A 13489-nucleotide genomic window follows, 5' to 3' on the forward strand; every position below is an offset into this window, starting at 1 on the left:
AGGTTTAGTGAACCATGTTCAAATGTCCAGTAAACCCAAGGGGGCCGGGGACCCTTGATCAGAGCCAACGGCTGTATGGGGAGCTAGCAGAGTTGTACTTTCGGCAGTTTTTTTATAGCAGAAAACAGCAGAGAGGAAGGGCTGGCTGTTGCTTCAGCCCATCTACCTCTGAGAAGGTCATGGAGAATGTTTTGGGATAGGTGTTTTTCTCTTGACTCTGGAAATGAAACTCCGTCGTGTTTAGCTGTGGACACATCTGCCAAGGCAGCTGCTCACATTGCACAACTTATGCTTCTCACCAGCTAGCTCTGGCCTCACCATAGGCAGAGAACATGACCATTGTTCTTGCTCAAGGATGGACTGTGGTGATGAAAGTAGACTCCAGGCTTCCCCCTGCCCCCACCCCGAGTGAAGAAAAAAGTGGTCCCACCATCTGTGAGATGAGGGTGAGGGTGACCAAGTGGGTTCTGGCTTCATGGTGAGAGAGACCTGAGTTTCAATTCCAGCTTTCTGTCTGGAATTGCTGAGCTTCTGTTTTCTCATTGGTAAAGTGGAGACAAGAATACGACTTGTCTCATGGGGAGGATTATATAGGCAGAGTTTATATCAGAGCCTGGTAATCATGGTGGCAAACCATTCTATGAGACAGACTCGGTGCCAGGACTTTATTCATTAACTCATTTCATCCTCATCACAAACCCCATGAACAGATATCATTGTCCCTGCTTTGCAGAAGAGGAAGCTGAGGCAAGGGAGATTATATAACTTGTCCAAGGTCACATAGTAAGTGATGAACTGGGATTCACTTGGGGGAATCTGCGCTCTCATCACTTGATACTGCTTCTCAGTACAATATTCAGTCAGCCTGTGCAGGAGAATTCCCTCTATTCCCCTTACGTAAGTAATGTTTTCTTTACCAGAAAAAGATCTGTCCTGTGAGATTTGAGACATGAAACTCAAATGCAGTTAATAAGAGTAGAAATTTATAAAGTCACTTTAAAAAGAGTCTCCTAGATTGGCAGGACTTATCAATGACAAGATTGAGGTATTTAAGATTGAGAAGATGGAGCAGAACATTCTGAAGCCATCCATGCAAATGAGGATTGAGGGAAGTTACAACAGTGTCTGGGCAGAGCCCATCTTGGCATTGGCCAAAGTCTATCAGTCAAGCCAAAGTCTCAAAGACTTTGAGAATTAAAATTCCATGGACACAACTATTCCCATTGAGTCTGTCTGCCAAGAGGAGAAGGATGTTTGATGAGGAACATCAAACATGAGTTTCTGGTTTATCTGATGGCTGAATGTAAATGAGTGCATTGACATTCTGGTTTGTACAGCCATCTTTTTGTGCTTGGTTGATATAAATCTTTGTGAGAGACTAACCTATTCATGTTCTAATCAGAATAGGTTTATGAGCTAGAAAATCATAGCCTGAATCTTGGGGTAGGAGGATTTCACAAAATAATAAAATAAAGACAGTCGTGGCTCCTTGGGGATAACCAGTTGGACTTCTTCAGACAGTACTGTTCCTGCTGCCATGCACATTGTCCTCTTTCTCTCTTGGCTTCCAAAGATGGCATTGACTCTAGTCCAGGTGGTTGTGAAGGCCTCCCTTAGAAGCTCTGGACAGTTTTAATGGTTAGAAAGTTCTCTCTGGTCTAGCCTGAAAATCAGCCTGCCAGTTGTTCCAAACTTTCATTCATGTTCTACACTTAGTCTGCTCTTCTGTCTTCGAGATAGCCCTCTGAGATTTGTGATGAGTACGCTCACCACTCCCAGGCTGTTTTCTTCTCTAGACCAAGTGGCTTTCATTCCTTTCTTACATGGTATTTGGAATCTTCACGGGCCTGGTTATTGACTTGACTTTTCCATAAGGTTGGAGAATTCCCATAGGCTTATCTAAGGGCAGAAGAGAGTGGACAGGGATAACACAAGGGGTCTGAGGCATAGCTCAAAGCCGCTGAGTGCAAGCAAGACATTTCATGGGTGATTCATGTTTTACCATAGTGATGGTGATACAGACTCTGTCTTTTCATCCCAAATTTAATCTGTGGTTGTGTAATATAAATACAACACTCCTTATCATTCTTTCGTCTTCTTCTGTCACATAGCTGTAGGAATGGTCATGTCCTGATGGACAAGCTCTCATGAGGTCTATGGGTCCCAGGCTGCAGGTCTTGAGTCTCTTGGTGTGGTTTATCATGGTGTCCAGAAGGTGGCTTACGTTGCTGTGGCATTGTCCAAGAAGGGTTTGTTGTGAAGGGTGGCAGGGAGAGGAGCTGCGTGGAATTTTGGCAGTGTCTGTCACCATGTTAAGTGCCCCAGCAGTCCTATCGAAGGGATGTCATGGTGGAGATGTTACAGTGTGCGTGCATAAGGGTGGCCACTACAGCTTTGCTTAGAAGTGCATCTGTCTCAAGTTTCGGTCAAGTAAACTGTATGTAGGTTGGGGACACACAGAGGTTAACTAGTAAGATGAGGAAGAGTAGGGTGGCAGGGATGGAGGTACAATGTGTATTTTATAAGTGAAAAAAATATTTTGTATAGTCTGATCCTATTTTTAGTGTAAGGAAAATTATATATGCTATAGAGTCATACAGAAACACCTAGAAGAAGATATACACATGACTGTTAAAACTGGTAATCTCGCAGGGCAGAGTGGGTGGGAAATGGATTTTTAAAAAATGTTATTAGGTATGTATTTTCTACTTTTTTCTTTATAGATACTTTTTGTAGCTATCTTTTTTTTTTCTTTTCATTTTTCTGTGTTGTTTGAATGAAGGCATTTGGTTTTTGTAAATAAACATTGCATGGAACAGTGGATGTTATACGCAAACAATGAATCATGGAACACTACATCAAACACTAATGTACTGTATAGTGACTAATATAACATAATTTAAAAAGAAACAGTGATTTCTAAAAAGGAGCATCGCACTATGCTTATCTTTATTTTTTTTTTAATAATAGGTTTTAAGATGATAAAACTAGTGCATCATGGTAAAAATTCAAAAATTGTAAAAAATATATGCAGTGAATAGTAGGTCTGCTTACCATTTCACTCCCCAGAATTTCCTCTGTGCAGACTCAACCATGTATATAACAAAATGTCCCCTTAAAACCACCCACATACAAATGGGATCCTATGGTATTCTGCACTCTGCTTTTTAAAAAATTTAATATATCATGTAGAGTTTTTCCGATAATGACATATACAGATGATCATATGGTTGTTCATAATTTGCTTTCTAGACATTTAGGTTATTTTTTTCCTATTATAAGCAATGTTGTAAGTAATGTGTGTAGTAAATACATATAACAGCATGTTAAAACGGGGCTGTTTTAGTCTCAGTTTCTGACCGAAGCTCCAGATCCCTAGAACAAGACAGTACTGAGCATCTGCTTCTGCAGTCCTAAAGGAGGGGCAGGCCTACCTAGACTGCCCCACTGAGATTGCACAGACCCTTTTACCAGCATGGACCATCACTTGACCCCAGTGTTCAGGAGGTGGCAGAGATTGGAGAGGCTGGGAATAGTGTATTTCTTTGGAGAGTGTTGTCAGTGTGTCCCCTGTCCCTCCCTACTCCCATCTCTGAGGGGGAGGCAGAATGAAACCAATTGAGAAAGGCTTAGACAGAACCCATGAAGAGCATGGTGTCAGTCCTTGGGACCTGAGTTTGGGAAGGAGAGGCTGGGCTGGCCTGAGTTGGGAGAGAAAAAAAAGAGAGAGAGCACCCTGCTGGGACCCAGGGACCCTCCACCTACAGAGGCAAGGAAAAGAACCAGTGTTCCACTGTTCTAGAAATGGGCCAGCAGGGGAGGGACAGACAAGAGCCACCTGGAGAGAGACTCTTCCCAGCAGGGTTTCCTGAAAGAATAGAAGAGAGGAGTGTTGAAAGCCCACAGCCTAAGGCAGAAGTTGAAAGTAGTGGGATGGAGGAGCCTCTAGGGCACCTAGGGCACTCCAGTGGAAGCTCCCAAAGTGGGATATGTGGGAGACCCACACAAGCCCCCCAGCCCAGAGAGCAGCAGTGCCAGTCTTGGGAAGCCCCGCCTCCTTTCCTTTGTCCTCTTTATCTGGGTCCTGTCCTCTGGAGCCAGTGAGGTGAGGGAGAAGAAGAAGACAGCCTTGTCTCCCTATCCCACACTAGCATCCAGCCTTGAAGCAGACCTGAGCTGGAGAAGGGAGAAACTTCCAAATGCAGTTTGTTCAGGGGCGCCTGTGCGGCTCAGTTGTTTAAGCATCCAACTCTTAATTTCCGCCCAGGTCATGATCTCAGGGTCATGAGAGTGAGTCTCCACGGAGCAGGCTTAATATCCATCCCTCTCAACCTATGCGTGCTCATTCTCTCTCAAATTTTTTTTTTTTAAGATTTTATTTATTTACGTGACAGACAGAGATCACAAGTAGGTGGAGAGGCAGGCAGAGAGAGGAAGGGAAGCAGGCTCCCTGCGGAGCAGAGATCCCGATGTGGGGCTCTATTCCAGGACCCTGGGATCATGACCAGAGCCGAAGGCAGAGGCTTTAACCCACTGAGCCACCCAGGTGCCCCTCTCCCTCAAATTTTAAAAAAGATTTACTTATTTGACAGAGAGGGAGAGAGCACAAGCAGGGGGAGCAGTAGGCAGAGGGAGAGGGAGAAGCAGGCTTTGTGCTGAGCAGGGAACCTGATGTGGGGCTCCATCCCAGGACCCTGGGATCATGACCTGAGCTGAAGGCTGATGCTTAAGTGACGGAGACACTAAGGTGCCCCACACCCCTTTAAAAAAATGCAGTTTGTCAATTTGTTTGGAGTTTGGTTAAATATACTGGAGTGTGCTTTGAAATCATAGATTTTTTTTTGTGAGTTTAAGGAGCAGGTGATTAGTTTACAGGGTGAAAAAATTAAATAAAATTGCATTATATTGCCCCTTATTGAGTCCAGCTCATTTGACATTCCTGGCAAACATGTGTAATTTTATATGTAGCATGAATTTCTAGAAGTAGAATTTCTGTGCAAATAAGAGTATATTTAAAATTTTAATAAATGTGAAAAAGAAAAAAGTTGTTAATAGATGTAGTCAAATTGCCCTATAAATTATCTGATCCCATTTACATTTTCCCAGTGATGCACGAAAGTGGTATTTTCTCGACACCTTCTTTCTACTCCATGAGTATCAAATATTTTCATCTTTGCTACTCTACCAGGTTAAGAAAATGGTATTCCATATATATACATATTTTCATTATGAGAAAAATTAAGATATTAATATTTCTTTTTCTGTCAACACCATTGCAAATGCCTCTTGCCATCCATTTTTTCCTCCTATTGGGTTGGTCTTGTTCTCATTAATTTGTAAGAACTCTTTATATATTAAGGCATTAGCCATTGGCCTATCACACATGTTGCGGATATATATCCATGTATGTTATTTTATTTTTTTTGTTACTTGTTTCTTGATGTAGGTTAATGTGCACTAATGAATTTTCAAGCGTGTGGATACTATTGCATAGAATGAATATAAATTTACTCTAGAGTGCTCCTGAATTAACAGCAGAATTTTTTTTCTTTTTTTATTTTCTCAGTTAGTAGACATTACAAACCTAAGTAAAACTATGGACATTGGGGAGGGTATGTGCTCTGGTGAGTGATATGAATTTTGTAAGACTGATGATTCACAGACCTGTACCCCTGAAACAAATAATACATTATATGTTAATTAAAAAAAAACAAAACAAAACTCATGGCAGGCAAGGGTCAGCCTTTGAGGTCAAATTGTTGGGAACCACAACCCTCAGCTGGACTTGTTCCACCTCAGCTGAACCCAGCCCTCCTGGGTTGAAGTTCAGCACTTAAGTCTCTTGTGAAGCCAGAAATCATTAAATTGTTAATTTCTTTTTTTTTTTTTAAATTATTTATTTGACAGAGAGAGAGAACACAAGTAGGCAGAGAGGCAGGCAGGTGGGGGAAGCAGGCTCCCTGCTGAGCAGAGAGCCCGATGCGGGGCTCAATCCCAGGACCCTGAGATCATGACCCTAGCCGAAGGCAGAGGCTTAACCCACTGAGCCACCCAGGTGCCCCAAATTGTTAATTTCTTATAAAACATAAGCAACAGCATTTCAAGGTGGGGCCAAGGGAAAAAAAAAAGGGAACTGGAATGTCTCTCTTCCTCTCTTCCTTTCTCCCTTCTCCCTTCGGACACCCTCCCTTCCTCCTTTGCTTTTCTCTCTTCTCTAGCCTGGTTGGACAAGAGAAGCAGAGAGGAGAACAAGTGGAAGGAGGGGGAAGGTAACAGAAGAGGAAGGCTCTCAGTTGTTAAAGATTAAGCTTGAACTCTTATGTGGCATTCAAGGCCCTCATTCAGCCTCGCCTCCCTCCTCTGTGACCTCCACACCCTGCATCTTAGCCACACTGGTCTGTTAGGAAGCTCTCCCCAGGGCAGCCTTCTGGCCTTGCCACCAGCTGGTTTCTCTACCAAGAGCTTGCTTTCCCTTCCCTGCCTGGGATGCTTGTACTTTTCAAACGTCACTTCCCCAGGAAGCTTTCCCTGGCCCCATCTGAGTTAGTCTTCCCTCCCCAGGCTCACGTCTTTCTTACAGCATTTGCAGAGTTACTCTGTAAATCTCTGGTCTCTCCTACCAGCCTGGGAGGCCCTTGAACATAGGAACTTGCCTAATTCACCTCTGGAAGTGACCCGGTTCTTGGTAGTGGCTTAGACAATGTTCACTGAAAAAACATGGTTTAAAGAGCAAACGTGTATGTTGGGAAAGGTGTCACGAGAACGTAACTGGAACAATATCTTTCCCAGCGGTGATGGAGCACCCCAGAGAGCTTCTCCCCATGCCAGCTTCCCCTTAAGTCCTAAGTTAGAGATGAGCAGGCTTGACTGAGTCCTGTGGATTTATAAACAGGCAATGCCCCTTATAGGCAGAGGTCAACCACTTACCTCCACTGGAAGCCTCATGCCCTTTATCATACCGGGGAAGAGGGGAAAATTCAGAGTCACTGGCTATGGAGTTTCCGTCCCAAGAAGAGTCTGCTTAGAATAGCATTCTTCAAACTTTGGCCAGTATCACCTGGGGAACTCTGGTAAAATACTAAGGCCCAGGCCATATCCTACTTCAAGGAGCCTGGGCCTCTGCATTCTTCAGTCACTCTTCAGGTGATTCTACCACCCACCGAAGTGAGAACCACTGGCATACAGCAAGTGGGCTAAGGTCCTCTTCTTTTTCTTCTTCTTCTTTTTTTTTTCCCCAAAAGATTATTTATTTATTTATTTGACAGACAGAGACCACAAGTAGGCAGAGAGGCAGGCAGAGAGGGAGAGAGGAGGAAGCAGGCTCCCCGCCGAGCAGAGAGCCCGATGCGGGGCTCGATCCCAGGACCCTGAGATCACGACCTAAGCCAAAAGCAGAGACTTTAACCCACTGAGCCACCCAGGCACCCCTAAGGTCCTCTTCTTATCCCAACAGCATTCTTCTGTCACTGGCAATGGTGATGAGTCCCATCTCTCTAAATGCTGTTTTATGCTTGTATTTCTTCCTATACGTTCAACCTGAAATAACTGTGGGCTCTTGCTCTTTCTTCTCCCTACACCACCTGCTTCCAGGTTTCAAGCAGAATTTAGTTTATATATAAATTCTTCATTATCCTCATGGGCATTTATTGGGTGCCCATTACATATGTGTGGAATGAATACAAACAAGATAGTTTAATTAGAATGCATTCCCAAGCCTCCATTTGGAGCAGGAGGTTAGGTGGTAAGAAATGGAAGACACGGTCTGCCCCAGGCAGCTTGCCATCCTGCTGAGTACACGAAGAGTGGCGAGAGGGGAATCAGGAGTCACGGTCCTGCTACAAACTGCATGTCACTGTGGGCTGCGGTTTCTCCCCCCTCTTGAATGCTAGCGGTAACAATCGCAGTAACGCTCATCTTCATGGCTTCACTGGGGACTGTGGAATAATGAGGGTTGTGTTTTCTAAACAGACCCCTGGGCAGAAGATACTGTCACAAAGGAAAACCAATCTGGTAACTAATTATGAATAATACAAAGAGCTTCTCCAGCTCTCTCTAGTCTACATTCTTCTCCCCTAGAGACCAACTTTTAATCGGAGGTGGCACATTTTAGATGTTGAGCTGCTCTTTCTGCTCTTGGTTGAGTTCTGGTGGAGATGTGACAAGCCCTTGGGGACTTCTTTTGGAACCTTCTGACATATAGGCCATGAAACTGTTCTCTCCTTGCCTCATGGTCAGCTCCATCTGCCGTCTGCCCCTTCGGAGCATTGCAGGTGCTACTGGGCTGTCCTGTGTCACTAAGTGGCATCGGGAAGACCACTCTCAGACTTTCCAGTGTGTCTGCCGTTAGCAAATCGTCACTTCCCTTTTGAGAGAAGAAATTACTTTCTATCAGAAAAAAAAATTGCTAACACTTTGGATGGATTTGGACAGAGACCACATTTTTCTCAGAAATAAGGAGAAATAATGTCAGGTACAGTTCATGGCTTGTAAAATAATAATACTAACCCCCAACATTTATTAGTGCTTCTTAGTTTCCTGAGAAGCTAGTTTCACATCCCTTTTCTCATCGGTTGCTCACAATCACCTTTCAGGGCAGCTTGGATAGTAATTTCTATTTTATAGATAAGGACAGCAAGCCCAATAGGGCAGGGCGGCTGTCCGAGTGTCACAGCTAAGAAGATACTGGGATCACTCCCTAAGGGGCAAGAGAAGCTTTCGGGATGCTTGGGGAACCCAGCACGCTCACACAGCAACAGCTAGGACGTTTCAAGAATGAGTCTCACCTGTTTTCCTAAGTGAGCCCTCCAGTTGTCCCTCCCTGAGGGTTGCTGGGAACACCCGACCCATCTGTCTGCACGGCTCCCATTACAGCTCATGAGGAAGGGCCTGTTATGGGGTTGTTAGTCATGCACGTGCTGCTCTGGGTCACTGCTGCAGTATGAACCTCTGCCAGGCATCCGGCTCTCCTCGCCAGTCTTGTAGCTCCTGTAGAATGTGGAGGGAATGTCTCTGTGGTCGAGTTTCCCATTCTCCATAACTCCCCCTTGACTCTAGAGTTTGCCCCAGTTCCTTTGAGAAGGCTGATCTCTTTGCAATTCAGATCACCTGATCTGATTCCACTTCATTTAGTTCATGTTCTCATTGGCTCCTCTCTCTCTCTGCGTCTGCACTTGTTTTTCTGCAAATTAGTGCTCCTGTTGATTCCTTTCTTAAAGGTCTATGGAGTGGTCCCTCCTCCCCACCTTGGCATTCACTGTCTTAGGCCCCGTCTTCTTCATACGTGTCTCAGACAAAGGTAAGGGCAGCCGCCTCTGAAGGGTCTCCTGGCGCCTGATCTCTCTCTCTCTCTCTCTTTTTTTTTTATAAAGTTTCCCTAAGCACAGTTTTTTAAAAAAAGATTTTATTTATTTATTTGATAGACAGAGATCATAAGTAGGCAGAGAAAGAGAGAGAGGGAAGTAGGCTCCCCACCGAACAGAGAACCTGAGGTAGGGCTCGATCCCAGGACCCTGAGACCATGACCTGAGCTGAAGGCAGAGGCTTAACTCACTGAGCCACCCAGGTGCCCCTCTTGGCGCCTGATCTCTTGCTTGTCATTAGCACACACTTACCTTGCTGGAATGTGAGTCTTGACCACGTCAACCCCCCTGTGAGGGCTCTCCATGGTCCACTCCTTCTTAGCTCCAGGCCAGTCTATGTAGTTATCATTCCCAAATCTGCCATGTTCTTTCATTCCTCCTCACTTTTGCTCACACTGTTGCCTCTTTTGGGGTGCCTTCCCCTCTCCTGTTTAGTAGGCACACTTCTAATAATCTCTCAAGGCTCAGTTTTCATGCCATCTTCTCTGTGTAGCTTTTCCTGATACTTGTAGTAAGGATGAATCCTCTCTTCTTTGTGCCTGCATCACATGGATTATTTATATCCACGATTCTATTTTGTATCCATTATTCATTCATTCCTTTTTATAGTGATTGCTTTATCAATCAGCATTGAGCAGAAAATATGTATTAAGTAGTGATAATTTCAGGGAGAGGGTACATCTGTTAGGGAAGTGAGAGACGTCCACCAACATATCTAAGATACTTTCTTTACTCCTAAGGAACTGATAACTGGGCCATGAGACACATAAATCAATAATCTTAGTACTGTGTAGTATATGCTCTGATGAAGATGAGCAAAGGGGTATGGAGAAGGCAACAACTAATTCTGCTCCAGAAAATCAAGGAGGGCTTCACAGAAAAGGTAGACAATTGAATTGGGCCTTTATTTTTTTTATAAAGATTTTATTTATTTATTTGAGAGAGAGAGAGAGCAAGAGAGGGAACACAGGCAGGGTGAGTGGGAGAGGGAGAAGCAGGCTTTCCGCCAAGCAGGGAGCCCAATGTGGGACTTGATCCCAGGACCCCGGGATTATGACCTGAGCCAAAGGCAGATGCTTAACGGCTGAGCCACCCAGGAGCCCCTGAGTTGGGCCTTGAATTTATTCACTCAAATTTTTAAAAAGTTTTTATTTTAATTCCAGTTAGTTAATATACAATGTTGTATTAGTTTCAGTATTCATTCCAGTTGAATGAAGCATTAAGGACTTGCTAGCTGTCAGGGACACTGAATCTATGAGCTGGTTGTGAGTGATACACAATGAGCAAGAGAGAATTTGCAGTTCCAGCAGAGGAAGGAGCATGAACAAGCACACAGACTTGTGATGGGCCCCAGAAAGGGAGGGGTTCTGTGAAGCTGGAGCTCAGGAAGCTCTGAGGAAGTGAGGAGAAATGAGGCTAGAGGAGCAGGCACTAGACTGCGAATATTTGTGTACAATTATGGAAAACCGCTTGGAGTGCATCCCTGAAAGACTTCCTTTGCCACATGTCCGTGGGTCTCACCTGTAGTCATGCCCTATTCTGCCTCTTCCATTGCATGGTGAGCGCGCTGCAGCCAGAGGCTGTAGCTGTGAGAGCCTCACGGCCCCACATGCGTGGCATGTAACAGGTGCACCATTAATCTTGTTGAATGAGTAATTATAACTCCATTACTCTGTTTAGTAGGAGTTTGGTGTCACGTGTTTTGAGATTTATTTATATTTTGGCTGCTGTTCTTGATGGCCTGCTTTGCTGTATGGGACCTGCCTGGTCCTAATCTAATTTGTAGGGCAGAGCTTCAGGGGTTAAGTGGACCCAGAATACATGTTATTTAAAGCACTTTGTTTTGTTTGACAACCACCTAGAAAAGGGTTGACACTCTGTGGCTCATGAGCTGAATGTGTCCAGCTCCTGTTTTCTAAGTAGAATTTTGCTGGAACCTGGTCATACCCATTTATGCATTGTCACTGCTTTTGTACTGTAATGGTAGACTTAACCTAGTTATGACAGAGATTCTATGGCTGCAGAACTTAAAATAATTACTACCTGGTCTTTGACGGGAAATATTTGTGATGTAGAGGAAGGATTCAAGGTGGGCAAAGGCTGTTGAGAAGAGCTTTGTTAGGAAGCCATACCCAAACTGAGAGAACTATGGCAGGAGCCTGATCTAGGCAGGGGCAGTGGAGCTGGAGAGAAGGGGACAGTGTCAAAAGACATGAAATCAACAAGACTTGATGACTAATTAGATGTGGAGGTGGAATGGCAAGAAGATTCTAGAACAACTCTCAGTTTCTAGCTTGGGCAACTGGGCAGGTAGTTGTCCTGCTTACTGAGACTGGGATGCCAGGAGGAGCAGGTGTGGGGATGAAAAGGATAGCTCCAATGTGGACGCGTGGCATTGCGACATCCAAGTGGAGGTGTAGATGGGGATGTGGGCCGCAAGCTTGAAAGGGTGGTCTGCTCTGGACACATCAAGGTGGGCGTGGTCAATGTGTGGCCACACAGTTCCCTGGAAGACTGTGCCAGGACAGAAGGAGGAGACAGCTAGTGGTTAGAAGGAGGAAGAAGGACAGAAGGAGGAAACACCAGTGGTTAGAGATGGACAGAGGAAGAAATGGAGAAAGAGGTCCCAGAGGGGAAGAAGAACAACACTGAGAGAGTATTTTCTGGACAAATGGAGCCAGATGAAGTGAAAGTGACCACCAGTGTTTCAGCAAGAGAGTGGGCAGCTGGTAGTTAGGGGCAGGAGAAGGAAATAAGAGGGATGTGAGGAGGTGAGTGAGGCCAGAAGGGAACAGCCTCTGTTTAACAGTGACAACTCATATGTGACCCTCAGGATGTGCCAGGTGCTGCTTAGAACCCCTGTATGTATTAACGCTGAATCCTCACAACACATTTCCAAGGAGACAACTGGTTTATTTCCATTTCATAGACAAGGAACTTAGGCCTGAGGAAGTTAAGTTGCTCGAAGGGCTCACAGCTCAAACAAGTGTTTGCTAGTGTTGCTAGCCCTGTCACCCCATTCCTGGTCCCATCAGAGTTTGTGCTTCTTTCTCCTGCCCATCCTCAGTCACAGCCCTCCTCACATCACACTGGTACACCGTGTACTCGCTTGTCTGTCCCACAGAACAAGCAGGGATATGCCTTACTGCCTTAGTCCCCTTTGTAGCCCTAGCAACAAGGCATGATGCTTGACACTCTGTACTCCAGAAGTATTTCCTGAATAAATCAGTGATTGAGCAAACCCACATTGAGATCCTAAGCTGACTCCATTTTGTCTTTACAACCCATCTGCACAGTGAGTACCATTGAATTCTACACTGGGACACTGCAGTCAACTCTGGATGCCTGGCATTAGTAAGTTTGGTTTTGCACTACAGGCACTACCACTGTCTAAGCCAGTAAAATCCCATGGAAGGGCTGATACTAGGAGACACGTCTTGCCCCCCGCCCCGAGACCTGACATCAGTGATTGTGAGAGCCTCACAGAAGCTTCCCAAATGCATTTGCAAGTCGCTTGAGAAGTCAGACTTGTTGCTTTTCAGGTTCACTTCCATTGGGCACAATATCCTATCCTAGCTCCCCATGCACCTTGTCTTCACTCCCAGGTTGCTTTTAGCTCTCTCATAGGCCATCCTCCTTCCTCCCTGTGGGTGATGGCTTGCTCCCACCGTGCCTCTCAGACAGTCAGACTCCCCTATGGCTTTTCAGGGCAGAGGCAAACATGCTGTGAAGGTGGCTTCATGACCCCCCTGTGGGAGCACTTGGCTGTCGCACTGGGTTGATTTGGGCGGAGAAGTTCTGCCCTGATGATTAGAGCAAAGCCGTAGGACTCTGAAGCCAGGCGGCTGGTTCCCAGCCTCTTCACCTCCTGGTGCTGGTGGTGGGGGTCGGGGGTTGGTTCTTCAGTTTACCTTGCACTTGTTGAGTGATATTTAATTTCTTTTGGAAGGTACCTGGGCTTGGGAAGACTAATGAGGGTCCATGGGGCATGGTGGGAGAACAAGGCACTTGGGAATCATCCCTCAGGTTCTAAAGCTGAGAAGTGCCTCTCGCATCTCTTCATCCAGTCCGTCCATGGAACAGCACTGGCCTGACAGCTGTACCACATGGCTTCATGATCTTATGTGCCT

The sequence above is a fragment of the Lutra lutra genome, chromosome 13, assembly GCF_902655055.1.
Source record: "Lutra lutra chromosome 13, mLutLut1.2, whole genome shotgun sequence".
Taxonomy (NCBI): domain Eukaryota; kingdom Metazoa; phylum Chordata; class Mammalia; order Carnivora; family Mustelidae; genus Lutra; species Lutra lutra.